The 21,942-nt window shown below is 42.2% G+C and overlaps 1 protein-coding gene across 26 annotated transcripts in view; it reads right to left on the minus strand.

Moving 5' to 3' along the window:
- The window catches only part of Epb41l2 (erythrocyte membrane protein band 4.1 like 2), a 184,228-nt gene that overhangs the window by 91,087 nt on the left and 71,199 nt on the right, over positions 1–21,942 (minus strand). Inside the window, exon 1 of one of the 26 annotated variants that reach the window (XM_036169189.1) lies at positions 19,666–19,695. The exons of 23 other annotated variants lie outside the window; for them this stretch is intronic. The gene's annotated coding sequence lies outside the window, so the exon portion shown is untranslated. Of the gene's footprint in view, positions 1–8,878; positions 8,968–19,191; positions 19,303–19,665; positions 19,696–21,942 lie in introns of those variants that run through there. 2 more of the 26 variants (XM_036169185.1, XM_036169186.1) reach the window with 2 other exon arrangements.

Genomic DNA, 21,942 nt, shown 5'->3' on the forward strand with positions numbered 1-21,942 from the left:
ATTTGAACTAGTTAGACAACAACTCACACAGAGTCCATGTTCAAAGGGTTCTTTTTACTCGGCCTTTACTCTTTACTAAGGAAATGTCAGCAGTATTAGCAAGCATTAAGACGCATGTCACTACAGTTTCACACACCAAAACCCAAACCTATAGAAATGTTAAGTATTGTAAGAGCTAGTTTTAAATGCTGGGTGTTTGGCAGCGCAATATATATATAAACAAAACTGTATTACTGCTTTGCTGTTGACGTTAGATCCTGTGACTCACCAGCACTATTCCAAAAGTTAAGCTTCTAAGCAAATGATTAAAACCAAAAATCAAAACTCCAAACCCCTACCCTACCCAATCTCAAATACTGTATGTATACACATATGTATCTGTGTGTCTGTCTGTGTATGTGTGTGTAAGAAAAATATTTAAAGGTCCTAATACAAACTAAACAAAGATATTATAGAACACAAAAAATACACCTAATGATTTATTCCATCACAACTAATGAAAGAAAATGTAGTTAAATCTAAAAGCAACTGCTAGTTTCCACTGTACACAAGCCAAGCGGGACTTTTCAAGTACAGCAAACCTAGTGGACCAGGACAGCAGGCAGGGGATGGGGCCAGCTCAAGTGCCTCTGCTCCCTTTCCCAGCATAGCTCTCCCAGAGATGTTCTCAGTGCTGGCAATGGGTAACGTCGAGCTAGCTTTTTAAATGGCACAAACATGAACAGAGTCTTCAAAGGAAAACCAAAGTACAGTTGTTTGAAGGCAGATTCACATACCACACTAGTGACGCTTTTAAAACACATCTTGTCGATAGAGTAGAATGCTGTCTAGTCATAAGCAGAGAGCCCTAATGCACACTTTCACACGGACACAGTCTGAAATGAGGTGGTTCTAGAGGCCAAGAACTTCACGGAAAATGTGATCAGATTCCTGTTTCAACAGCCCAACCTGGCTGTAATGTTTAAATGACAGACAGAATAGGAAGATACCTGGGAACTGGCTGCAGTAATCCAGGCATGGTTCTTTAGCAAGGCCAAAGCAATCAGGGAGGGACCAAGAACTGAATCTTGTGGGAAGGGCAGAGGCCATCCTGAATATGGAAAAAGAGAAAACAGACCTCGGGACTTTATGGGAGACCTGGGAAGGTCATCCAATGAAATAGGATACCCAGGAAAAGAGAGTCTAGCTGAGCCATACAACTTGATTTTAAATTTGCTGTGTTGACAGCTTTGTGGAGATGTCTAGCTGGCCAACAGAGAAAAGAGGCTTTGAAAGAGACACTACTGGGGAGTTGTGGTCACATGGAAGGAGAGCTGCAAGCAAGAGTACTAACAATATTACCTTGGAGACCAGTTTTGTTTAATAGGAGAAGATTCTGCAAAGAACCCTTCCTACCACCTCATGCAAGGAAGAGACAGGAAAAGGCATGTCAGCCAAAAGAAACACATAGTGAAATGGCAAGACCAAAGGACAGTAATGCTTGAAAGCAGTACTACCAAAGAGGGAAGAGCAACTACCAGACCCAAACATGACTTCCTATCCTTAGGTATTTACAATTCAAAATGCCTACCAACAAGAACATAACTGCATCTATACTACACAGAAAACATTGTTTCTTTCCCATGTCTTTTTCAGAAAATGATTTAAGAATATTATGTTCATTAGTTGTGCAAAACCCAAAGATGATTTCTAGCATATACTTTCTAATTACATCCTGAGAGCTGAATAAACATCTAGGTAAAGTCAAAAGAAAAATGCCCCACACTTGGATAAGCCAACCAAGATAAGTTGGCAGCTCTCTAATTACTATGGCTGTAAGAAACGAGAACAATCAACTGAAGCTGATTTTTGGCCAAAATATTCAGAAAGCAATGAAACATAAAACTCAAGTTTCCATTGTTAGGCTAAGTGAATTAACAGCTATTCACATTTTAACCATAGCAGACACCACTATCTCAGGTGGCATGTGATTTCTGTTCTTCAAAACATCCATGAAATACCTGGTGAATCACAAACTCCTGGTCTACTCCCAGAAAAACTCATATCAGTTTGTGGAAATGATTACAGAGCATGTCACGGAACACATTCTGTAACTCGCCATAAGTAGCTCTGCCCTCACCCACACCTAACATCACATACTACTTGAAAGTCATTACTTGGCCATGTGACCACAAGCTAAAGGACAGAAGTTGGAGACAAGCTGCTACTGTGGGAATAAAGAACACAGATGAGCCAAGCACAGGGCGAGCCTCACAAACTCTATCAACGACCACTGTACACACCCCCAGGGCTGACAAGTGTCACTCACTCAAATTGATGTTCTGCGACAGAAAACAATGGAAACAGCTTATGGAGCTGTGAATAATCAACAATAGAGGTAGGCATATCTCTATGTAAATAACCATGTTCTTAAAATAGCTCCAAGAGCTCAACCTAACACTACCTCTTTTATTTGTAAGATGGTTTCTTAAACAAATCACTACCATCAAGAGAACATGATTACAACACATGCATTTGCCATAATTTCCACAGCTGGAACTCTCAGCATCTCAGATGTGGGTAGGCCTTGACTGCACCACCCAGAAAAATGGAAACTCAGTGCTGTGTGGTGTAGTTCAAAAAAATCAGAGTTGCATTTTCCACTAAAATGAAAATCCACAGGGGCAGGGCACTTTCTTTCATGTGTAGCAGTAACATCTAGACTTGTCTTCAAAAGGTGGTGAACATTATTCAGTAAATACTATTTTTTGGTTATTGTTAAATTATCTAGTCTAATATACTTATTCTATCAGCAAGGGAAAAGATTTAGCAAGCTAGATATGCCTAAGGTAACAAAGTTAAATGGGCAAAGGCAAAACCAAAACTAAAGTTTCTCAAACTATGGCAATGCTCATTAATCTTTCATCAGAATTACCCAACTCCATCATTAGTAGTATAGTTATATAATATACTAAGTAAAGATTTTTCTGCTTATCAAGAACCAAAAACATAACTAACAACCAAACAAAAAACACCTCTGTTAACAATCAGCCTATTAGATAAGCATGTAGCTCTGACACAATTACCATGTTGGCATTCTTCAATTGGGGCTGATGAAAGTGTTATTGTGACTGCTCCAGGAGAAAAAGCATGCATCATTGAGCAAGCAATCAAGCAGAAAACCATCAACAGAGAACCAGTAATGTTTAGCAGAACATGATATTAAAGAAATCCACTCTTCATGTCCGTCCTTGTATTTTTTTAAAAAAAAAAAGAGGTAAATGCCAAGGTGCCATGACTACAGTGACCTACACCACCTACTGTACATTCTACCACCGTTTAAAACACAGGCTGTTCATAAATCCTACGCAAAAGAGACAGCCACACAGCTCTACACATCTGGAAGACCTTCAGGAAAGTGTCTGTGCTGATGGGAGATCCAGGTGTTTCCTTACAGCCTTAAGGGTCTGTGCTGCGGCCCATCGGATGCATGCAACCCCTAAGCAAGAAACTGAGTGGGAACTGTCAGCTGAGTGGCCCCCTTTCTGTGCTGAGATCACATGCAACAAGCTCCATTTCTCCTAGCAGAACATAAAGAAGTATTTAGGAAGCCAAGATTAACAAAAAGCAAAAGTATACATTTTAAACTTCAAAACTGTGGTAAGAGGATAGCAGATTTTTCTTTCAGCTCTGAAAAACATAGAAACAAAACTGTTCTACAAATAACCATGAACATAAAAATACACTGACAATGTGTGGACTGTTCTAATTCAGCTGTTTTCTAGATCTAACAAAATTAGTGCTCATTTGCCATGTTCGTGACAGATAAGAGCTAAGTAGAGGATCTTTCTGATACCCACAACTGCTCATCTTTTTCTTCTCCCCAAACAGCCCACAGCCAAAGGGAAGATTCTTTTAATACTCACTATCTTCCATTAAAGCATCAAATGTGAGAAAATCAAATACAGGGATGAGTCAGCAGCTACCTCATTCTACTGGGGAATTACAAGGTGATGCTTCTCAAATATATATAAAACATTAAAGAGGAAAATAGATGGGAAGAAAGGGGAAGGAGAGAGAAAGTGCCTAAGGAGAAGGAAGTAATAAAATCAAAAAGACAAAATGGACTGCAGGAACTGATGTCCACAGTTCAGTGGTGGAAAGCATGGGGGGGGGGGGGGTCGCTGTGGGTTTGTTTCCCTTGAAGATGAGATGGTCTAGAAATGCGATGCGCTCCACTCCCTAAGTGCAAATACATTTTACTTGGTGTATGCCATGTATTTGGTGAAGATAAGCAAGTCATTTTTTAAATAATGTGCTTTCCCACCCTACCTGTCATGTACCAGATCACGTTTATTTATTTTTAAAGGATGATTTAAAAACTCATGACATACTATTTCTAAAGATGTAACCTAACATCTGCTTGAAATTAAGCCCACACATCAAAAAGATATGAACTACAAAGCAGCCCTTTGCTAGTTCCAGGATAAGCAAGATCATGTTTCACCCAGAGCATACATTTCCTCTGCTTTTTTCTCTTTTTTAACAAAGCCCACATTTTGCTCAGTTTCTCCCCTTACTCGTTTATGCACAGAGAACACATCTGGGATGAGTCCCAATGTAGGTTCCGATGCTCTAGAGCAATCTTGAGGTCTCCCTTTCGTTGTCAAGAAGACATGCATTCATCAGTTGATGAGTTTCCAGGAAAAGATTTCTCCCTCTACAAAGGTACTTGGCTTGCCTGCCTCTTAATACTATGGAAATGTCGTCGTCATCATCATCATCATCATCATCGTCGTCGAGTCCACTGAAGGAGAAAGCCTAAGGAATACTTGGCACAAGATACAGAGCACTGATACAAGTTATAGGAAAGAGGACCATCCCCCTGACCAGGCCAGACCCAGTCGGGTCCCATTTCCTGTGATATAAAATAACATGCTCGCCTAGGCTGAAATGATTGCCAAGGGCATTCAAACAGCTTCTGAAGTCTAAGAAAACAAAGAAATGAAGCCTAAATAAGCAGAAGAGGGCCAGTTTGGGAGATGGAGACAGAAGGATGGGAAGGTGTTCGAGGTCATCTTTGGCTCACAGTGAGTGCAAGGCAAGCCTGGACTACATAAGAATGTCTCAAAAATACAATAAAGAAAAGAACTTTTTTAGCCTAATAGTAGTGAAATTTCGCATTAGTTGTTGAACAACTCTAAAGAAGAATGAAACACCAAAAAGACTGCATTATACTCCCTTGAGATGTTGCAGAGGGATGGATATGCAAGTAAAGGCATAATCTTTTGCTACTTAGTTGAAATGAAACCATTTGTGTAATAAGCCCAATAAAACCCCTGACTCAACACTGAAAATCAAACTCCAATTCTGAACTGGCTAGGCTAATTTAAGTCAGCCTAACTTAACAGGAAGAAAAGGTGACATGGCTAATGATGAATCACAGAGCTGAAATAAAAAAGACTGTCACTTGCATTCCTAGTTGAAGAAATAGACCCAAAGGCCAGACAGGTGCGTGTCTGTGATCTCAGCAGTCAGGAAGCTAAGGCAGGAGGCCAGTTCAACTTTCATCCGGGCCAAAGAATAAAACTCTGTATTCCAAAAAGAAGAGGAAATACAGCTACAAATTTAGAATGCAGACACCCCATCTTAATCACACAATCACCAATCAAGGCTACCGAGACAGAAGCATTCACATACAGTTGCTACTGAAGAGTGCCTGGTACTGACACCATACAAGTCAATTTGTCAATAGCTACATCATGGGGCCAAACCCAGTGATACAGGCCCTTGATCCCAGCACTTGATATGTAGATGGAGTAATGTTTCTGTGAGTATGAGGGTAGCCTGGTCTACATAATGCATTCCAGGACAGCCAGAGTTACACAATGAGACCCTATCTTTAAAAGGAGAAAGCTATCACAATCCCAAATATATATTTTAAACTAACAGTTCTACTTGTAGTAAAGAATTCTGCTGACATATATGCATATGTACAAAATAATTACAAACAAGATGATTCAACTAGGAAGACGGGACGGACGGACGGACACACACACACACACACACACACACACACACACACGTTACGAAAACTGTTAAGTACAAAAAGCCAGATCCATATGTTATATATGATATGCTAACTATTAGATTGAAAGCATGGTATATGAAAGAAAGAAAAGTTTATGTGCACATATATATCTACTGTATACTAGAGGGAAACTAGGGTCAATCTAGAAGAGTAGCAGATTGTAGGTAGCTGGCACTCAGTGAGATATACAGGTGGAATGAGGAGCCAAGAGTTCTCCTTGAGCCAAAGCTTTGGTGAGCTGCTTTGATGCTTCAGCACTGTACTGGAATACATTTACACACTGAGTGAGAACAGCAGCGCCATCTTGCCCTGTCACAGAACTCCAGCCACAAATGAACAGGGTGAGCTCAGAAACCTTCCCAGCTACTCCAATTCAGAAGCATGAAATTGATTTCCTAGAGAATGAAGTTTAATTCTATCTCTATACACCCAAAGTAACTGAGTTTTGCTAGTCTCTTTGAAATATTCCACACACCAACCTCATGCCACACAGACTGCTTACCTACTCTAAGTTTAAAACCCATGTGTTTAGAATAGAGGCACTTTTAAAGAAGTATTTTCATGGGCCTTCAAGAATGCTCAGTGGGTAAAAGACCCTGGCCCAAACATGCAATGTGAGCTTGTTCCTAGGACTCACATGGCAAGAGGAGAGAACTGACTCTAACCTCCGGGCACGCATGCGCCTTGGCACACCATCTGCGTGTGTGCGCACACACTTAAATAATTGCAATAAAAATCAAAAAGTATTCTCAGCTGTGTATTTAAAGGGGAAGAAAGCTCAAGCTCCTGAGAAAGCCTTGCAGTGCAAGATTGCTGCTATTATCTGCGGAAGGAAGGAACGGAGCACTTACCAGTTCTCTGAAAGTTGACGTTTTTCAAAGGAAAGAGAAAATGGAAAGGGAAGGTAAGTGTGTAAGATGGCCACCTCATATAAACACTCCCAGCCACTTCCAGCAGCTTCCTCTTCACTCACAGGGAAAAGCAGCAACCAACTGCATGAGATGTCATGCGCTTCCTGTCCGCACCTCCTCCCTGGCCCACAGCTGCTCCCAGGCTCCCATAAAGAGGACATTTTTGTGAGATGAGTAAAACTTCATGTTCCCAGTGCAGTGTCACACATCCGGTGGCTTCCCAATAATACTTTATGTTGTTCCTGGTATCTAGGGAGCATTTACTAGGTCATCATCATGTAACACTCTACAGAAAAGAATATGCCAATGGTTTCTCAGAGTGACATCAAAAGCAAGCTCAGGCAGAACAGAGCGCAAACCATCATCTCTCTTGGGCCTAACAGTTATCATGAACTGGACTTTTTCTGAGCTCATCCCAGCTACTCTCTGCACAGGAGGCTCACCCAACCCTAATAGGCATACCTAGTCGGTATGAGTGGTAACCAACAACCAGTCATCTATTTCTGTGTAAATAAACTCTAAGTCCCGAGGCTACAAAATACACTGGTATTTCCAGCAGCTCTTCCGAAATAAGCTAAAGACAAATCCACCAAGGTTAACTGCATGGGATAAACACACAGGCTGCAAACGCTGCATTTTAATGGGTCATAAGACAAAAGCTTGTCAAAGTCAATCAATGCCCCAGACTATGACAAGTCCACCAAGCTGGGGCCCCGCTTTCAAATCCTCTTCTGTGTAAGCTTGGGAATGCTGCAGCGTAAACACACTGCACTCTGCCCCACAAATACCCTCATTACAGCAGGGTAGTCCCTGTACCGTTAACCAGTTATAGAGTTAAGTGCAGTCAGTGGTACTACTTTTTACTCTGTTAAGTAGCAAGAGAACCAGTCTAGGTTTTTCTACTTATTTTTAAAGAATGATTACTTGATGAATAAATTGTATAAAGACCAAAAATTTTTTAATGTCATATGAATATCAGAATCTAAGCAACAGAATGAATTTTCACATTTCCTCAGTATGACAAGATTAGATATTTAGAAATAAAAGAGCACATTATGAAAACAGCATACAATTCTTGACAACTGCATACCTAGGACTTTGTAGGTGCTCAAACAGTGTGAATTTGCATCTCTAAGAGCCATAGAACAACTCCTATTAATCAGATATATTAGAGTGAAAAAAGTCTATAAATTAATTACTACATTGAGATTTTCACCCTTTAAGTGCTAAAAAGTAACTATGCTACATACACTGGCTTCATAGTGCATTAAAAAATAATTCACTTTTGGGGATTGGAGAGATGGCTTAGTGGTTAAGATGGCAACTCTTCCAGAGGACCTGGGTTCAATTCCCAGCATCCACATTGCAGCTCATAACTGCCTGTAATTCCAGTTTCAGGGGACCTGCCACCTTCATACAGACATATAGGCAAAACACGAATGCACATGAAATAAAAATGAATAAACCACTGGGATTTTTAATAATTTACTTTTCATATGGTTTCTCAAAGCAGAAGTGTGAGAGTCAATGGTGAGGCAGCTGGTCAATCATGTAAAATAACGCAGCTCTTACAGGCCATATCTAAAAAGGCTATTTGTAACCTACACAAGTTCAACATTGGCCTAGAAAATGCAAATAACTAATCTAAAACAAAAAGTTGGCCACTAAAATACTCACACAAATGCATGCAGTCACACACATATACAGATACATATTCACACATTTTTTAATAGGGCTTACAGCAAATACAACACAAAATTCCTTTCCCAATGAGTATACATACCCAGATTCCATCTACTCGGTACACTAACATAATCCACATTTTCAGCCCCCTCAACTCTTAATCATACTCTTAACAACAAACTTATTTCATAAGCAGAAACAAGCAAGCATGTACCACAAAACGCTCCAACAGAACTCCCTCCTGGATGTACATATGCAGGCAGCATCTAGGCACATCCAGCCAGCTGTCTCCTGTTTCCTTTCATTGGGAGACTGTGGAAAGCTGATGGAAATCCAGCTCCAAATCCTGCTTAATGAGCAAACTGGGCCCCACCCAAGCTGGACCCTGCTGGAGAAGAGCATGCTCAGTAGAAAAGTCCAGCTTGCTTCCAAGTCACTTCATTCCTCAGCTAGAAATTTCATGTGGGTCAAAGAGAGCTTCCTGTTCCCTATTCTACGCAGCAACTACATAAAGACTGTTTCAGTGACAAAGCTCCAATTCTGTAATTGCAAATTTTATCATTCAACCATTGCTAAGAATGCCTTTCTCATTTAGTTTTTTTCCGTGTGTGTGTGTGTGTGTGTGTGTGTGTGTGTGTGTGTGTGTGTGTGTGTGTTCTCTCTGACACAGGTCAGAAAACATCTTCTGGAAGTCAGTTCTCTTCCTTCACTATATGGGTCTGGAGATTAACCTCAGGTCATCAGGCTTTGGCAAAAGGCATTGTTATCCACTGAGTCACCTCAGAGGTCCTATCAGTTCTTAGGATAATGTCTGATCCCCTCAAGAGCCAAAGACTAACAGCAGACATGAGATGCTCTTGAGCTGTTAACTAGGGCCATCCAAGAAACTCCCAAAACATTACAGGCTATTGTTATTGCCTTTGGCTGTCCCCCAAAAGTGGAGGGCAAATCTATACAGATGAAGACGCCATGTGCTTTAGACATGGGTCCCAGAGGACTTAGGCTCGATATAGCAAGGTCTCAAAAGGTTGGAAAGAGTATTTTCCAACCACAAGGGAAACACTTCAGGTATCTCAATAAACATGATGTCACCTGTACCAAATGGTTGGGAAAGGGTAAGGTTTTCTCTCTGAAAAGACTTACTGAAGGTAAGTTTTGTGACAGGCCCAAAAAGGTACCTCTGTCAACTATGCAAATGCAAATCGCTCTATATAGGAAGAGCAGGCTATTCTCAGAGTTCCTACCGCACTGCAAAAGAGCAGTTTGGGGAGATTTCCAGTAGAGCCCATTTTACTTATTCGAAGTATCACCCTTTATTCACATTAAGTTCGTGCTATTTTTAATTACAAACCTATTTTACACTTTTTACTTTCATTTATTTGTAAGTTAGATGCACGCACAAGTGTGCACACCACATTGAATGAGTGAAGGTCAGAGACAACTTAGAGGTGAGTTCACTCTCTCCACTTTATGAGTTCTGCATATTGAACTCAGGTGTCAGACTTGCCAAAAAGCACCTTACACACTGAGCATCTCACAAGCCCTTCAAACATGTTTTTAATAAATATTGGTGCTGTGGTTACAAATTTATTACATATATCAGTTTCAAACATTTCGGAAACATACTGCTCTGTGGAATGCAGAAATCTGGCAGCCACTGACCTATATCGTATTGATGCGAGTGAACTAAGTTTTAGCAGACAGTCTCCAAGCTCTAGCTCAGACATCTCCTACCATGCCTGTGTGTCTTTCTTTTCTGTACCCATATCCTACTTGTAGGGACAGAAATGTGTCTCTCTAAAATCGGTATTTTGTACATGGAGGTGGAGGGCTTAGGAGATAATAAATGTAGAATGAGGCAGGGAGGATAGGTTCTAATAATAAAAACTAATGCCCCTGTGAGAAAAAACACCAGATAGCCTGCCCTACAGCCATCTAACTAAATCCAAGAAGAGGCCTTACTGGAAATGATACTAACAATTCCAATTCGGACTTCTAACCTCCAGACTGTGAGAAAATACATTTCTGTTGTTTCAGCCACCCAGTCTGTGCTGTTTTATCATGGCAGCCTGATTCCTCATAGCCACTACTCAGCTCTTGCTGGCTTCAAAACTGAAAACCCCACCCATGAGGCACATGAATCTCATTGTTTGGAGGGACTGAGAGAATTGAGTAGCACAGCAACTTTTGTGGTATTATGATTTGGAAATACTCTCCAAAGATATTAAATGTGTTGCTCCACTCATACATGTAGTGAGACAGTAAGGCCAAAATGTATACTTCGGTCTGCTTCAAAGCAATCAATTTTCTATCTCTATTATCTCTATTTTAACACCCTTGCTTTCTAGATTAGTAAACAGAATCTAGAAGTGAAATAACTTTAGAAGCTTACCCAACAGGTTATCAGCAAGAAGTCTACAAATACGGCCAGCTGCATTCAAACTTCTCATTTCCAAAAAGATGTGAAACAATTCAAAGTATATAAGCTGAAACACAGCTTGCATTTTTTCACAGGGACTTGTATATGTTGCATGCATCTTGGGGAAAAGTATTTTTAAACTCTATTTTTATGTTGTATCACCATTATCATAAAACTGAAAATAGAAAAGTTTATCCTTAAAATGTGGCCTGTATGGTCAAGAGAGAGTGGAAAACATTTCATTTATTTGTGGACAAGGGTTTATATAGATTTAAATCCTTTTTTGTTTTGTTTTGTTTTGTTTTGTTTTTCGAGACAAGGTTTCTCTGTGTAGCTTTGCACCTTTCCTAGATCTTGCTCTGTAGCCCAGGCTGGCCCCGAACTCACAGAGATCCACCTGCCTCTGCCTCCCGAGTGCTGGGATTAAAGGCGTGCACCACCACCGCCCGGCATAGATTTTAATCTTAAACCCAGGGGGTAGAGGGGAGTGGTAGGGAAGAAATAAAATAAGATGTAGATGTAGAGGCCAAGTACAATCCCAGCAGTCCTGAGGACAAGACTGCTGTGAATCTAGGACCACCCAGAGCTTATAGCAAGAGTTTCAAAAGAATATCAGGGGACTAGTAACCTGACGGTGACGGTCAGCTCATGGCTCCAAACCACGGAGACCACAAACTCTGTAAAAAAACGGTTCTCAGGGTCACAGAAAAGACAAGGGGGCAGCCAAGTTCTTTAGCTGTCACATCTCTACTTTTTCAGCCTTCCTCCAAGAAGTGATCATCACCTGCCACAGAGGAATTCAAACATCACAATTTCCTAGCAGAGTCCTAAAACCACATGGAAAGTTTCAGAAATAAATAAGCCTCTTTCTCTTTTCTAATACAATTGATCTGACTGGGATCCAATGCACCAATCATCACACAAGATTGTACACCCCATCACCACCACCGTGGGGAAGTTTCCTGACTCTTCAAACAGATGTTCATTTTCTAAAACCCTGTACGTCTTAGGATAATTGCTATTGGTATATCCATCTGAGGTCAACAGAAGGTGGACATGGAAGGGAGAGGACCAGTGTTCCACGAGGACCTGGGCTCCAATATACAAGTTGTCTTTGGACCACACACCATCATTTAATTTCTTTCAGGCTCTAAATGCAGAATAATCTGTAGATGAGTCATCTGCAAAATTTCTTCCTTAACCAGACATCTTGGTAATATTACACTCCCATGTTCAAGTACATTTCTTAAAATGTAGCATTTTATAGATCTGTAGGACTCTGGAAAATACACAATAAGACTTACTTTTTTTTTTTAACAAGGTGTGATGGTTTGAATAACTGGCCCACATAAGCTCACAGGGAATGGCACTCTTAGGAGGTGGAGCCTTGTTAAAGGAAGTGTATCACTGTGGAGGCAGGTTTTAAGGTCTCTATGCTCAAGCTACACCCACTGTGGACACAGACTCCTGCTGCTGCTTGCAGATCAAGATGGAGAACTCTCAACTCCTTCTCCAGCACCATGTCCCACCACAATGATAGTGGACTAAATCTATGAAGCTGTAAATTGCCCCAATTAAGTGTTTTCCTTTTAGGAGCTGCTATGCTCATGGGAGTCTCTTCCCAGCAACAGAAACCCTAAGACACAGGGGACATGGAGACAAAGTGGGAGCAAGTACAGGGAAAAGGAAAACAGTAACGGGCTGACGATCCAGCTCAGTGGAAGAAAGCTTCCTTAACCTGCATAGGTAGCTACAATCTACTCCCAAACACGGATAACACACACACACACACACACACACACACACACACACACACACACGCGCGCGCGCGCACATACGCGTGCAAGTGTGCAGTTTTCTATTCTACATTGTGACTATCAGAAGCCAAAAGATCTTAATCTGCTTTGTTGAGGGCAATGTGAGAAGAATCTAGAATGAGACATCTCAGCTATGAACGAAGGTAATAGTGAGCTGAGAAGGGAGCCTGGTGAAGCAGAGACTAAGGCAGACCCATGCTCTCAGAGCTGGTTAAAGCAGACAGGAGGCACTCAAGAAAACCTATCAGTTACTATAAATGTCCTGGGGGACTGTAGCTTCCTGTTTGCTTTGACCTTGCACTCTGGCCCTTTCGAGAGTTCAACTTGATTACATGGCACCTAGTAAAGCTCTACTCAGCTTTGCTCTGGGGTCTGCAGCAGCCTAGTGGTAAGAAGCTCTCCACACCAACCGTGCACAAGAAGCACTTGCTGTGGTCCTCCAGTGTCAGACAAGGATCTTCCATGGGGAATTCAGAGTCCAGCAGAGATGACAGACACATGAACAAGTCATCAGGCTACATGGGATAAGAGATGCAAGAGAGGTACAGGAAGAATGCAGCAGAAGGGTGTTGTGGAATGTTATTTTAAGGTGTGTTACTTTTGTTTATGTTGCATGTGTTTAACTCTGTGAAGCTGTGTTACTGTGCCTGTCTAAAACACCTGATGGTCTAATAAAGAACTGAATGACCAACAGCAAGGCAGGAGAGAAAGGATAAGTGGGGCTGACAGGCAGAGAAAATATATAGAAGGAGAAATCTGGTAGAAAAAGGAAAAGTAGCTGGAGAAGAAGGAAGCCTCCAGGAGACAGCCACTCAGCTACACAGCAAGCCACAAAGTAAGAATAAGATTTACAGAAGAGAACAGGGAAAGCCCAGAGGCAAAAGACATAGGGGTTAATTTAAGTTAAGGAAAGCTGGCTAGAAACAAGTCAAGCTAAGCCCAGGTATTCATAATTAAGAATAAGCCTCCATGTGTGATTTGTTTGGGGGCTGGGTGGCGGGACCCACAAAAGAGCCAAAATAAGCAACAACAGAGGGGCCATTCCCTTGGGAAGTTAAGAAAGGGGTTATAAGCTTATAATGTCAAGTCAAGGCTCATTCTTCACACTCTACAGCAAACAGGTGCTACCATGGGGCAGTAACAATACCCATGTTGAACTAAAGATGAACCAATGAAATAAAATTAAACATCTATCACTAAGACTACCCAAAAAGAGCAGAAGCAAAGACTCTGCTAAGCCACTGTATAATACTCTGCAGTGTGGTGTAGCAAAGTGGGATTTTATAGGATCAAAGAGAAAACAAGAAATGGTCTCAGTGTTCATGTACCTCCCCATGGCCTTTAACAGACAGGGATGCTGAAACCCTCACACTGGAGTAATTGTCTGGAGCACACAGTCAACAACAGCAGAGCTAACCGAACTAGGTACTGGATCCTGATTAATACTCCCAAGGCCTTGCCCTCCAGCATTGCCCTGCCTGGCTGAGGAAGGAAAGAAAGTGGAAATGAGTCTCTACTATAACCTAATGCCAGAAACAACAAACAAAACAAAACCCAGCTGCAACATGAGAAGTGCAAATCTCAAGCACGTCCCATTCTGCCCCAACTTCTGTACCTGAGAAAAAGCCAGTATTTTCCCAAGGACATCCCATCAATAAAAAGTTATCTATTCATGCTGAAGAGATAGCAGAGGACTGGGGTTCCATTCCCAGGACCTACAAGGCAGCTCACAGTTGTAACTCCAGTTCCAGGGGACCCAGCAACCTTTTCTGCTGCACTGACATACATGCAGGCAAAACGCTCATAAGTATAAAATATATTTTTTAATGGTCTACTCTTTCAACCTGAAAGAACATTAAACATATACTCTGTGTAATATTCTTGTGCTCCCATTTCCCTAAGTCTATAAAATGAAGGTATCAGCCACTAAAATCTTAACAGGATTGTGGTTGAGATCAATGGAAAATTATTATGATAGCCGCCAGAAAAGTACAAACACTAAAGGAATACAGAATACTATTAAGCAAAATTTTCAATGATCAGAATCTTTGGCTAGCCTTTTTTTTTCCTCTAAAATGATTGAATGCACCCTACATTAACTTCGTTTTGAAAGAAAAGATAAATAATCTCCCTACCAATCTGATTTATCTACTCCTTTCTCAATATGCAAAATGAAAACTATCTCGCCAACCTAACACCCCTCCTGAAATCTCTCTTCAATCTTTTCTCACCCCACTTTGAAAATAGACATCGCTGGGGGCTAAGGAGAGGACTGAGTCAATGAAGTGTCGACAGGAGGAGCTGAGCTCTGACCCACTGCAGTGTAGTGCATCTGTAACCCTAGCAATGTGGGGAAGGGCAAAGGGAGGATGGGCAGCTCACTGACACACCAGCTTACCTAATCAATGAGCTCTAAGTTCAACGAGAAAAGGGTAGAGAGCAACAGAGAAACACACTCCATGTCAACCTCTAGCTTCAACAGGCATACACGTGCGCAGACACCCATATGCACATGTCCACACATTCACACAAAGCACATAAAATACTCCTTTACACATAAAAAACAAAACTAGCTAATAAAGAGGCCATACAGTTCAATGGGTGATGGTACTTGCTCCCAAGCCTGATAACCTAAATTCAATGCCTGGGACTCACTTGGGGAAGGGGAAGAAGAGAGAACCAGGTCCCAAAAGCTGTTCTCTGACCCTCAAACTCATGCCTCCACCACGCATACACAACGTAGACAAGTTATAAAATAAAAGGCAAGTTATTCTGTTAAATTTAGTTTTGATTTGAGGGGGAGGTTGCAAGGGTAGAGGGCAGATGCAAGGAGACAGGGAGATAGCAGGATGGGAATGCATGACGTGAACTCCACAAAGAATCAATAAAAGTTTAACATACACACACACACACACACACACACACACACACACACACACACACACGGCCTGAGCATTTATTGCTTCTGTTGAGAACTATGAAGCTGCAACCTAATGGGCAGTGCCAAGCCTTCACAGCCTGGGGAGTGCAGCCCCATGAGGGACTCAGTCTACCTCCCCAGCACTTCTGCTGACACCTGCTCTGGAAAGCCGGCCTACTCTCAGTCATGGTTTTACTAGCATCCTAACTAGGGGCTGCAGTTCTGCTCCTGTGTTTCTGTGACTTCAGCACTCAAACTGAGGAAGACAATCCTAACCACGAGGCCTAATGCATTCAATCCAAATGCCTTTCTGTCCAACACAACACACAACTATGCACAACTATGCACCATCACACCTGCACACAAGTCATTACTTTTGCCTATGAGATCTTGATTTTAGTTTTATGTATTGGGGTTGGCTACAATCTGTTCATCCCAGGAGGAAACTTGTGTGCTGAAAGCATCTGAGGCTACAGACCTTTGGGAAAGAACTGTCAGCAGGGAGAGAGGGGTGCTTGATATGTAACTGCACTAACAGAGAATAAGCTATAATGGAGGCACAAACAATTCAACAGTAACTGACTTATGGGGGAAGAATGATTTCCAAAGTGATCTTGAAGGATAGGGAGCTAGCTTCCTGGACAAATGATAAGTGGGTGGAAGTACATTCCAGACTGTGGGAACAGCAGGGAAGGGCAGAGAGCCATTAACGATAAATGTGCTGTGGAGAATGGCGAGTACCTCATCTGCCTGGAACACAGGGTGGGGAGCAGAGATGGGGAAACGGAAGCCACAGCCAAACAATGCATGATCAGTACTGAACTCAGATGGTTTCACTCAGTCCTGCAGGCAATGGAAAATAACATCAACTTTGTATCTCTGGAAGAAGACTTTGGCAGCCATTGGAGAACAAGTGATACAATGAAAGGAAGCTGGATAAAATTATTCTCCAATGATCCAAGAGACTAAGACAGGAACAACAAAGGTACAAATAAAGAGGCGGAGTCCACAGCTGTTTAAAAGGGACAGGACTTACTAGTAAGCTAGACTGTGAGTAAAGGAGAGCAAGGTTGCTAGGTTGCTGGAAGTCAGACGAAAATAAGAGTACCACTGGCCTGGAGACTTCCTTAAAGACCATGGAATAAGGACAAAGGAGTCCAAAGCTACTTGGATGGTATTTGGACTAACGCATCTACATGATAGCCGGCTGGAAAATGAAAAGACTGACTGATGATGGAATGACAGAGGCTGGGTTTCCATATGAAGATCTGGAATTACTAGGTCATTTGGTGTCAGAGTGGATGGAGATCCTGGGCCATAGAAGGCAAGGAAAATACTCATAATAAACTTCCAGAGAGCAACAGCAAGGAACCTCAAGCGAACAGCACGAGATGGATGCCGAGAGACGCTGGGGGAAGTGTCCAGAAACACACAGGGACCCACAAGGGTTAAGAAGTGCTAGGAGTCTGTGGTGTGGGAGATCCCACTCGCCTCTGAAGGCTAGCAATGAATTAAAGGTGGGGAAAGAGGAACTAGCAAACACTTCATTGCTTGGGGAAGACGATGGCAACCTCCACATTAACTTTAAAGCACTCGGAGAAAAGAAAACCTCTAAGTTTTGGAAAAGGGGGAATTGGGGGGAAAATACTGTCAGTGTCTTCTAATCAATGACAATTCCCTCAGAAAGTATGTAAATAAACAGGAGGCTCAAAACCACTCAAGCTAAACAATTGTTTACTGAGAAGACAGTGTTTTGTTCTGTTTTGAACATTTTCAATAACTTCCTGTGTCATCTTCCATCTTCTGATACATCAACTTGATTTGTAAACCAGTACTTATTAAACTACAAAGAAGAATATAAGCAACTGAGTGTCAATGTGCTTATCTGGATAAGGGCAGAGAACCTAAACTGTAAAGTTTGAGGAGGGGAGATCTGTTTTTATCCTAGTGTGTGCCAAAGGCCTGACTGTATTTTTTTTTTTTCAAGACAGAAAAACTCCAACTGTAATTCCTATTCTGAAACTGTGAAGCCTGTGTCTAGTAAAAGGTCAGTTCAAAAGACAAACCAGTGAAGACCAGCAGCAGCAGCAGCACCCCATAAGAACATAGGAGGTTATAAAACAACACTCCTTTTATGGAGCTGAACCCTGTCCAGGGTGGGCTTTAAGACATTCTGACAGTGCACACAAATACTATCTCTGGAACGGAACCAAACAGCACAGCTGCAAGACATCTTCCACTACCGTAGTAGCCGACTCAGTCGTGGCTCTGCCTTTCAGAAGACAATCTAGAAAAGGCAGAAGCAGGGCTATTTTCCCTATAAACTGCTTAGTGGAACTGTGCTCTTCTGATCCAAACTTCGGGGGGAAACTAACATACCCTGTACATTTATTTTAACTTATAATGAAAAAGGTGAAAACTGGAGAAAAATCCTCATCTAAACCAAATCTAAGCTTAAATACATAAACATACATTTGCAAATTACAGCCCACCACCATCACCACCACCACCATCATCACGACAAACAGGAAATTTGGATCTACAGTGTCAGAACTTTTTCAAACTTCTATGTAGTAATAATAATAAACAACCAGGTGATTTGTATTCATATTAAGAATATTTATTTTGAACTTCATATGCTATGTGGCTAGTTCACAACGGCTAGAATGAGAAAAGGCATCTTAAAGTCACTGCAGCAACCCCAACGCTGGAGAGACAGCTTAGGCGGCCCAATGGAGGACTCGTGTGTGACACCTTCACTCCCACAGCAAGAGCTCTCTCCTGCTGGACTACTTCATCCACAGACAACAGGAAAACCAACACCTGCCTCTCAACAACCAACAATAAGTGAAAGCAAAAATACGAAGAAATCAGCCTTCCCAAATTTCACTGCACGAACTTCAAAACCTACCATTTAAATACGCACCAAGTGCAGTTAAGCACAAGTGTGAGAGTCTCTCACTTCAGGAAGTGATAGAGAACACAAAACGCCTAACTTCTCTGACAATAATCATTCTGAACAACAAGAAAACCCACAATAGACAGAAAGAAGCAATTATCAATAAACCAGCTTGGAATGTTACCTACAACTATCAAAACTCTGAGCGAAAGCCCGTGCCAAAACACACACACACAAATTCCGGTTCTAAAGCAAAAAGAGAAGGGTATCTTAGCCTCACTTTCAGATACACTGCTATTGTTTTAAAGTAAGTAAAACTGTTTTCTCACCGTAGTAACCCTGTCAACTTGGGAACAAACTCCTCCAAATCACAAGCACTCCCATGTCTCCTTCAAAATCTCTGCAAGTATTATAAAATTCATTTCATATTACAATAAAATGAGTCTCAGAGAAATTAAATAATTTCCCTTACCAGTACAGAAGACAAATCCCTCACCAGTCCTGGGTTTCCAGAGCTCGGCTTCCAGCTTTAGTTCAGCATCCTGACAACTGTGTGCAAAGGCGAATCTTGGTCTGTCTGGAGGAAGGCACTGTGATCCTGTGTGACTCCAGCAGACCTTAAACTCCACAGTCTAACCATCCACAGCTCTCAGCCCTACCACTCACGTTTGCATACACACCCCGAAGGACTGACGGAATCATTCCTACTCTAAGACATTTTCTCAAAAACATTTTTAAATACATAAAGTAACTTACAAAATGTGGAGGAAAACACCACCCCCTGGATCTTCCTATCTTCCAGACGCACACATACATGATGGACACTCGTGGCATTTCATGTTAAGGCCATGACAATGACTTGGTGACACCACAAGTTAAACAAGAGGCTTTCCTGTCCACCTGTACAACAACTGTAGAGTCATTTCAAGAAAGTATGTCCACATACCAGGCATGGTGGCACGTAGTTTGAATCCCAACACTGGGGTTACAGAGGCACACAGATCTCTGTGACTTCCAAGCCAGTCTGGTCTACATAACACATGCCAGGGCTACACAGTCAGACACTGGCTAAGGTGGGGAGAAAAAGCAGAACCCATGATACTGCTGAGATAGTCTGTTGTATCCAGTGAGTTTATAAACAGCCCTTGTGCTACTGCTTTCCATGCCTGACCAGTCTGAACCACAGGTGGCCTCTTCAGGCACACATCCCAGCAGGTGCTGCTGTTGGAACTATGCTGGCCCACACTGATCCTGTGCACAGTTTGAGAGAGCCCTCCAGCCCCAGGAGCAGACCCAGTGTTTGGAAAGCACAGCTCACAAGCAGATGGGAAGGGAGCGTTGCAGGCACTGGCTAGCGAACATTCTTCCTGAGCACTACTGGGACCTACAGAGAAGCCCTTCTACTCAGCCGTATGGAGCATGAGCTCTGGACCTTGGGCCTATCTCCAGGGGAGCAGACAGAGTGGTCCACATCTCGACAGCCATGAGAGGACACACTGACTCAACTGAGACAACCCTGGTGGGGGTTGGGGAGAAGACGTCAGTGTTTACATCATCTATGCCAACTAGTGGACAGGGCCAAAAGATCCAGCTGTGGTTCTAAAGCAGCAAGATGGGCAGCCAGTGGGGAGCACACCCCCCAGCCTAAGGATTTGAACTGCAGTGTCCACCTGAGACAAACTACCTCTGTCAACAAGAACACAAGCCCCGACCCTTTCCATCACCCAAACCACCCTTTTCCCCACTCTAACCCCAGCGAGTTTAAGCGCCAACTTTATGTCTTTTTGTATCCTAAGCCAGCACAAGACTGGATCACACCCTGCTATACAACAGTGGGACATCGTGAAAGACAACCTCACCTGCCCTAAAGGAAACACATTAAAATCTTTGGCTCGGGAAGAACAAACAAAAAGCGTCGTCTACAAACACATACACCACACACCCCAAACAATGCTGAGTTCCACTGTTCTATCTACTGTCTCCTAGGGTAAACTCACAGTCCAGATCCCATTTTCCAGTTGACAAAATCACCAGATTTTAAGAGTTTGAGGAGAAAAAGTACTGCAGATTAGAGAGTCCTGAATGAGAGAAATCTGAATGCAACTCTGAAAAACAAAGGTTGGGTTGTCACAGTAGCATCCAAGAACTATGGGAATGGCCTTGCAAAGTGAAAAGCAAGATGCACAACATGTTCTGGGAGAGCAGGGGAGTGGACACTGGCAAGCAAAGCTGGATCTGAGTTACACATAAAGATAAGTCAGCAGTAACACTGTACGCAAGGCTGGTTCAACAAAGGACAACCGATAAATAAACCATATTAACAGAAACGAGGGGAGAGGAACATGCTGGATCATTTCACGACAGGAAAAAAAAACAAACCAAGACCTGAAAGTCCAACACCTTGAGCCAGGCATGGGGGTCCATGTCTTTAATTCCAGCACTCGGGAGGCAGAGGCAGGCAGATCTCTGCGTTTGAGGCCAGCCTGGTCTATATGTGAGTCCCAGGACAGCCAGAGCTACAGAGAGAGACCCTGACTGAAAAAAAGAAAGAGGAGAAGAGGAAGAAGAGGAATAGAAGGAGAGAAGGAAAGAAGAAAGAGAGAGAGCAGGGAGGGAGGGAGGGAGGGAGGGAGGGAGGGGGAGGGAAGGAGGCAAGTAAGCAGCAAGCAGGCAGAGAAAAGTCAACACCTTTCCATCATAAAGAGAGAACAAAATAGGCATACAGAGACACCTCACCACAGTGAAGAACATCGGCCAGAGTCTACCCTTCGACATGTACTCAGTGGAAAGACAAACAGCCTTTCTTTCAGTATCAAGAAAAAGAGGGTTTGTCTAGCCACTTCTACCCAACACTGTCTCCGAAGTTCAAGCCAGAGAAATTAGAGAGGAAAAGGGGGGGGGGGGGGGGCACTATGCTTTTAAGAACAATAAAAATCACCTAATAGGAAAGGAGTTAAATTATCTCTACTGACAGATGATACAATCTCATACTTTAGAAAACTCTAAAGAACATTTTTAAAATAACGAACCAGCCAGTTCAGCAATGATTAACATATAGTGTCAGTTGTACGTCAACACAATGAACAACCCAAAATGAAAATGTTTCCACTCAGTTTCAAAAATAATACAGTGTAGAAGAATAACCAAAACTGAGGAAGTAAAAGATTCATACACTAAAAGCTAAAAAACATTGAAAAAACGACGTATCAGCAGATTCAAAGAT

The sequence above is a fragment of the Onychomys torridus genome, chromosome 19 (genome assembly GCF_903995425.1).
Source record: "Onychomys torridus chromosome 19, mOncTor1.1, whole genome shotgun sequence".
Lineage (NCBI taxonomy): Eukaryota > Metazoa > Chordata > Mammalia > Rodentia > Cricetidae > Onychomys > Onychomys torridus.